Source organism: Sinocyclocheilus rhinocerous, unplaced genomic scaffold (genome assembly GCF_001515625.1).
Source record: "Sinocyclocheilus rhinocerous isolate Xijiao unplaced genomic scaffold, SAMN03320098_v1.1 scaffold1719, whole genome shotgun sequence".
NCBI classification, from domain to species: Eukaryota; Metazoa; Chordata; class Actinopteri; order Cypriniformes; family Cyprinidae; genus Sinocyclocheilus; species Sinocyclocheilus rhinocerous.
The window spans coordinates 279,656-287,661 of record NW_015664048.1 but is presented as its reverse complement, the minus strand read 5'-3'; the positions used below and the strand labels follow the sequence as shown (position 1 = coordinate 287,661).

The 8,006-nt window shown below is 32.3% G+C and overlaps 1 protein-coding gene across 1 annotated transcript in view; it reads right to left on the bottom strand.

Moving 5' to 3' along the window:
• Positions 1-8,006, bottom strand: part of LOC107729591 (solute carrier family 12 member 9-like) — a 61,905-nt gene that overhangs the window by 42,342 nt on the left and 11,557 nt on the right. The gene's annotated exons all lie outside the window — the stretch shown is intronic.

Genomic DNA, 8,006 nt, shown 5'->3' with positions numbered 1-8,006 from the left:
GTGTGTGTGTGTGTGTGAGTTTGTGTGTGTGAGTTTGTGTCATGTGAGCGAGATCACAGCCTGTGTGTTGGCAGTTAATATGTACTGTACTGTTAATATGTAATGTACTGTATGCTGATTAAACATTCATAAATCAGGCTAGAGATACTCAGAAACGTGAAGCGTGTGCTGAATCTCCAGTCATATATAACCTCACGCAGATTACATCACATTCAGCTGTTTATCAATGATTAGTCTCAGACCCCGTTTCTGTTCACTAAAACCTAAACTAAAACTGAAATAAAAATACATAAGCCATACAGAAACAGTTAAAAAAATGACAAAAAGCACATAACAAAATTACTCAAATTTAAACTAGAATCAAAACTAAAAATATTTTTCAAAAGCCCATTTCAAAATAATAATAAATACTATAAATAATACTAAAATAACACTGCACACACACTTTCTCGACTTAGCATCATTTAGCAGACACTTTTAGCCAAAGCGACTTACAAATGAGGACACTTCTTTGTCAAATTTAGTTTCAGGCTGCTGTGCCAATATTAATTGTTTTCTGATGCAAATCTGATGCAATGCCACTAAACGGCACACAGGAACAATACGAACTGTAACGAATCACTTTAAAGGTCAGTCAGATGCTAAATAATAAACCTTTCAACAGATAAATGGATAAAGCTAACAGAAATATGTTTTAAGAACTTTTTGCTAATGTTCTTATTAAGTCAGCAATGTTTCTAAATGTTCTAAAAGTGTTTTTTTCTTGGTTATCTGAATGTTGAGGAAACATTACATTGTATCATTTTGCAAACATTATGGGAATGTTACTTTTGAATGTTCTCTGAACGTTCTGAAACAAATAGTAACATTTAAAATATGTTAGAACATCTAACTAAAACATTTCAGAAAAAAAATGAACAATTGTACAAATAATGTTTTTGTGCTAATGTTTTGAGAACGTTATTAAAGACCAGAAAATGTTACAGGAAGAAGGTTTTTTCAGAATGTTGTCAAAACGTTCTGAGAACATTTCTATTATGTTGACACATAAATACTGTTATTAAAGACGTTCAAATGACTCTGAACAAACGTTCTATTAACATTACTGGAAGAACATTCATTTATAACTTTGTACGAAACTTGCTAGTTCTGAGAACAATCCTTTTTAGATGTGTACAGAGAGTGTTAGAACGACAGACAGACAGACAGACAGACAGACAATTTCTTTTTTTTTAAAGCATTTTTAGCCAGTTGATCACTTATTTCATTCCCAACTTACCCCTATATGGGCTGGAACCCAACAAAATCCTATTAAAATTCCTTTCCTTCAAATTCGCCATATTAACATTAAAATGTCATTCATTAAATCTTCTCTAGATGACTGGTGGCTGGATAATGAAGTTAAGACAGAAGCAGAGTCTGAGCAAATCACAGCTCTGTCTGGTGTCACTTCCTCTACCCACATAAGTCCCACTATAATAGCGACCATTTCAACAGAATATATTGATAATTCAGATGATAATCTTTTACTTATGAATATATCCAAGTCAGGGATATATATTCCTGCTCCTGTCATCCCCTTATCTGGATCTTTGGACCCATAAGTGTATATTTGTGTACTTCCATAAAATCTTCCAGATATATATAATTCACAACTGTATGCATAATATTGAATTATAAGATCACAGCGAAGAGTAAAACATAAAAGGTTTAATATTTAAACGCATCGTACCTGAAAAATAGAGACTACTTTACAATATACACCTCTCTCTGAAAAAAAATCTATTTAAACACACACACTCTCTCATACTCAAACACACATGTTGGTTTTATGATTTATGAGGACTCTCCATGGGCGTAATGGTTTTTCTACTGTACAGACTGTATATTCTATTGTCCTACACCAACCCTACCCCTAAACCTACCCCTCACAGGAAACTTTCTGCATTTTTAGATTTTCAAAAAACTTCATTCTGACACACACACACACGTTTGTTTCTGTGAATTGTTGGGACTTTCCATAGACTTCTATTGTTTTTATACTGACCAAACGATATTTTCTATCCCCTAACCCTAAACCTACCCCTTACAGAAAACCTGTTTGCATTCTTACACTTTCACATAAACATCATTTACTATTTTAAATATTTTTTCCCCCACTTTGGTCCCCACAATGTCAAAAATTTCAAGTTTTACTATCCAAATGTCCCCACAATGTATCATAACCAAGTACACACACACACACACACACACACACACACACAGGCAGAGTTCATGTATTTTATCAACAGAAATATCAGACAGCCACATAAATAAAGCACACTTTACATAAATACTGATAAACTGTACATTAATCTGATGTTGTTTACATTTGCTTTATAACCTACAAAATATATATTCATATTATAAAATTAATTTCATAGCCTACACATTATATGTGACCCTGGAGCACAAAACCAGTCATAAGAATCCTAATGATTTTTGGCATTAAAGAAAAATCAATCATTTTGACCCAAACAATGTATTGTTGGCTATTGCTATAAATATACCCTGAAAAAAAATTATACTAATTGTTTTTTTAAGGTAAGTGGTTGCAAACAATTTATTTTAGCTGCATTTAATAAAAAAAATATGTTGAAAGTTAGTCAACTAAACGTGTTTATTTAAATATAGCTAAAATAAATTGATTGCAACCACTTACCTTAAAAAAATTGAGTAAATTCAATGAATCTTTTTTTTTCAGTGTATCTGTGCTACTTATGACCGGTTTTGTGCTCCTGGGTCACATATTACATTATAAGAATTTACAAAATCTTCATTTTCAAACTCAAGAAAAAAGGTGAAGAATGTATTCTTGAAAACACTTTATTTTATTTCATTTATTCTAAAATTTGAGAAATCAAATTCTTTTAAAGTATATGTTTACTAATGTTAGGATAACCTCCAACTTGTCTTAAATTTGCAAAGAAACAATGTTTAATGAATGTATTGGATTGTTTCAAATATTAAACATTACAACATAACGCTACATATAATACATATGACTACAAAAGGATTTCACTTTTATAATCTAGCAAGTAAATTGCTTTTTTAATGAACACATCTGAATGAACACTTTTAATGAACACTCAAAATGAATGAGTGTTTTTAAATGAACACATCTTATGCTTAGATTGACAATATTAAGATTCAGTAGTGTAAAGTTTTGTATTTGTTGTATTACACAAGAGACCTCATGAGCTGGACAGTATACAATCAGACAAACTTGCCATTTTATTATTAATAAAAAATAAAGATCCAGCTAGCAGTGAACATTCTCAGAACGTTCTAGCAAGGTTCTCTCAAAGTTATGAACAAATGTTTTTCCAGTGACATTAATAGAATGTTGGTTCAAAGTTATTTGGATTTTCACAATGTTCTCAAAATGTTAGCACAAAAACATTATTTATACATTGTAACATATTTTGTGAAACGTTTTAGTTTGATGTCCATGTAACAGTTTTTAAATGTCACTGCTTGTTTTAGAATGTTCAGAAAACGTTCCAAGGAAACGTTCCCACAATGTTTGCGAAATGATTGAATGGAATGTTTTCATTACCATTCGCATCACCAAGAAAAAATGCTTTTAAAACATTAAAAAAGAGCACTTTTTAGAGAACATTCAGAAATAATGTGTTCATAACTAAATGGGAACGTTAGCCAAACGAACATATTTTAGAATGTAAGAAAATATCTGAAATGCTTTAAATTTTTGAATTGCACTTAGGAACCTCCTTATTAATGTCTAATAGGAATTGATCTTAATTTAAAAAAAACAAAATCTTGCATGAATCCGGCCCCTGGTTTTCTATTTCATCAGTAAATGCTTTCCTGTTCCAGTGTTATTTTCCCAAATCATTTTTTTTGCACTTCTTGAATTTCCTTAATCGCCTTTAAGTTCACTTTAAGGAGAACTAGTGCACTGAGACGGATCCTTTGAGCATCTGTGCTTTCAGTGTGTCAGAAGTTCATGTGTGTGTGGTGCACATGTGTGTGAGATCCTGCATCAGGAGCTCCACAGGACCACGCAGAAGCTTTCTGTAGAAACGCACCGTCTCAGTCAAACTGGACGTTTTATGACCCTCGCAGTCCCGTTCTGGAGTCAGTGTGGAGATCTGGGAGTGCAGACAGAGAGAGCTAATAAAAACATTCCCACTCCCAAAGACGTTCCCATTTAGTCACGAAAAAAATGTTCTTTGAATGTGTCTGACGTTTAAAAAATCCATTTTATCATCTTGCAAATATTATGGGAATGTTACTTTCTGAAACAAGTAGTAACATTTTTTTTTTTTTTTCATATACACTGCCATTCAAAAGTTTGGGATCAGTAATGTTTTTTAAAGAAGGTTCTTCTGCTCACCAAGGCTGCATTTATTTGATCAAAAATACAGAAAAAAATGTAATATTGGGAAATATTATTGCAATTAAAAAAAACAGTTTTCTATTTTATTATACTTTAAACTGTAATTTATTCCTGTGATGCGCAGCTGAATTTTCAGCATCATTACTCCAGTCTTCAGTGTCACATGATCTTCAGAAATCATACTAATATGCTGATTTATTATCAGTGCTGGAAACTGTTGTTTTTTTGTTTTGTTTTTTGGAACTTGTGACTTTTAGCATTTATTCAAAATAGAAGTCTTCACTATCACTTTGTATCAATTTAACACATTCTTGCTGAATAAAAGTATCCATTTACTGACCCCAAACATTTGAACGGTAGTGTATATTGTTACAAAATATTTATATTTTAAATAAATACGTTTCTTTTTACCTTTTTGTTCATCAAATAATCCTGAAAAAAGTATCACAGGTTCCAAAAAACAATATGAAGCATCACAACTGTTTCCAGCATTGATTATAAATCAGCATATTAGAATGATTTCTGAAGATCATGTGACACTGAAGACTGGAGTAATGATGCTGAAAATTCAGCTGCGCATCACAGAAATAAATTACAGTTTAAAGCATATTAAAGTAGAAAACCATTATTTCAAATTCCAATAATATTTCACAATATTACTGCTATTTTTGATCAAATAAATGCAGCCTTGATGAGCAGAAGAGACTTCTTTAAAAAACATACAAATCTTACTGATCCCAAACTTTTGAACGGCAGTGTGTTTATACATGTTTTTTTTGTGTGTGTTTTTTGCATTGACAGTAATGAGTGGATGAAGAAGAAATAACATTAACATGCATTCAATCTGTTCCAGAAGTATAACTTCCTTAATCAGGGTTGTGTAATACATTCAAGGGAACGCGATGTTATTCATGTCCTCTGCAATGAAATCATCTGCTTCATGATGCCTTATCATAGATTCAAATTTAGATAAGAAATGTTTAACTTCTGCATTCTTAAGAAAGAATCTCTCCGAAAAGAAATCAGAGCTATTCTGGTTAAGACTAACATGTGTGGTCTGAATAACATGTCTGCATTTATTTTTAAAAAATCTTATTTCATCAAATAATATGAATACACCCTTATGGAATAAGTCATATATCCTGTATACTTCAAGAATATGTATTAATAAACATTTTTGTTTATTATGTCTTGTGTGCATTTGTTATAAGAACTGTGTCATTTTTTAGTGCATGCAAATGCTGCATCGCCACAGCCAAAAAAAATAAATAATAATAATTGATTTAAAAAAATGTGTGAGAGTTGCTAGCTAGCTAGTTGAAAAGACTGGGTCACAACTCTATCAACTCTATGCACTGTTTTAATTCTCTTCTGTTACTGTGGCTTCAGCGGAGCGCTCATTTCCAAACAAAAGTTACAACAAAACGTTCTTAAAGTAATGTTTATGGAACGATTTTTTTTTAAACTTAATAATTAATGTTTGATATACATTCTCATAATGCTGAGAGAAAACATTCTGAGATCAACGGTCTCCAAAAATCCTTATGATGTTATTTGTGCTTGATGAACATTCTCATAATGTTGAGAAAACGTTCTTAGAACAACATTCCCAGAACGTTCATCTTATGATGTCATTTGTGCTCGAATGTTCTAAAAAATTGTAACCTTTAAATAATGTTACAGTATAATCACAACAAGCAAACTGGATATTTTAACATTCTTGGAATATGAAAAATAAACATTCAAATAATGTTATATTTGGGTGAAAATTAAGTTAGTAGAAACTTTACTGTAACCTTTAAATAACATTCTAATCATGACAAGAACATTGTAACATTGTAGAAACATTTCAAAACAATGTTCCCACAACGTTTTTATAACCTAAAGGAACATTAGAACATTATCAAAACTTTATCTGACTTTCTAGTAAGGTTCTCTCAAAGTTATGCACAAACCTTCTTCCAGTAACGTTATCTGGTCTTTAAAAACTATATTTATGCATCGTTAATAGGATATTAGATGGTTTAGAGAACATTCAAAACTACTGTTCCCATAATGTTTTGGCAACGTTCTCTAAAGGTTATGAATAAACGTTCTTGCAGTAACTTTAATTTAAGGTTCATTCGAAGTTATCTGGTCTTTAATAATGTTCTCGAAACAATAGCACATAAAACGTTTTTCCCTGAAACGTTTTAGTTGGACGTTCGTCGAACGTTTTTTAAATGTTGTTACTTGTTTCAGAACGTTCAGGAAACATTCAAAAATAACGTTTCTATAATGCTTTCAATATGATAAAACGGAATGATCCCTTAACGTTCACACAACCAAGAACGAACGTTTTTAAAACGTTCAAAAAACTGGACGTTTTGAACGTTCAGAGAACATTTAGAAATAACGTTTCCAAAAATTAATGGGAACGTTAGTTTTTTTTTTTTGGGGGCTGGGATGAATAAATAACATTTTTATGCTAACGTTTTGAGAACATTATTAACGACAAGATAACTCCGAATGAATGTTCCGTTAACAAAATCGTCACTTCCTGGTAAACTGTGGCACTAAATATCACTAAGAATATAGGAGAAGTCACTGAATATAATAATTTTCAAATATGATAAATGACTTGCGCTTCAGAGCGAGCAGACGAAACACAATAAATGCAGTCGTTGCTTTCGGAGGCTGATGCTGTTGTTTGGGAACGCAGTCGTGTAAGACGATTATACAGAAATACTTTGACGACAGACTTTGCTCAGATATTTCAGAACGATCATAACAACATATAGATGCTGTGAAGGAGATCGGAGCGCTGCTAGTCAAGTTATCCCGTCATAGCGCAAAGTCACATGACTTTTTGGAGTCACGATGGAGGAATTTATTCAGCAAATGTGTTTCCATCATAGTTTATGCACATTTTTTCTTATCCGATAAAAAGTTTATCCTACTCAAATGTGCGCATATGTTTTTTTTTTAGAATTTAACATTTTTAGAATTTATGCGCATCTTGCCGTTTCCATCCAGCGTTTTTTTTTATGCGATATTCCAAACTTTTTGAATTTGAAGATCAGGGTAAATGTAACTTATTTTGTCTTCTGGGAAACATGCAAGTATCTTATGTAGCCTCTGAAGGGCCGTACTAAATGAAAACAATATGATATTTAGGCAAAATAAGAAAAATGTACACATCTCCATTCTGTTCAAAAGATGTGTTTTTAGTCGTTTCTTGAAGATGGTTAAGGACTCAGCTGCTCGGATTGATTTGGGCAGGTCATTCCACCAGGAGGGAACAGTTAATGAAAAAGTCTGTGAAAGTGATTTTGTGCCTCTTTGAGATTAACAATAATGCGTCGTTCACTAGCAGAACGCAAGCTTCTAGAGGCACATAACTCTGAAGTAATGAATTTAGGTAAATGGGTGCAGAACCAGTGGTGGTTTTGTAGGCAAACATGAATGCCTTGAATTTAATGCGAGCAGCTACTGGTAGCCAGTGCAAATTGATGAACAGAGGTGTGACATGCGTTCTTTTCGGCTCATTAAAGATTAATCTTGCAGCGGCATTTTGGATTAATTGTAGAAGTTTGACAGAACCGACTGCAAGACCTGCCAAGAG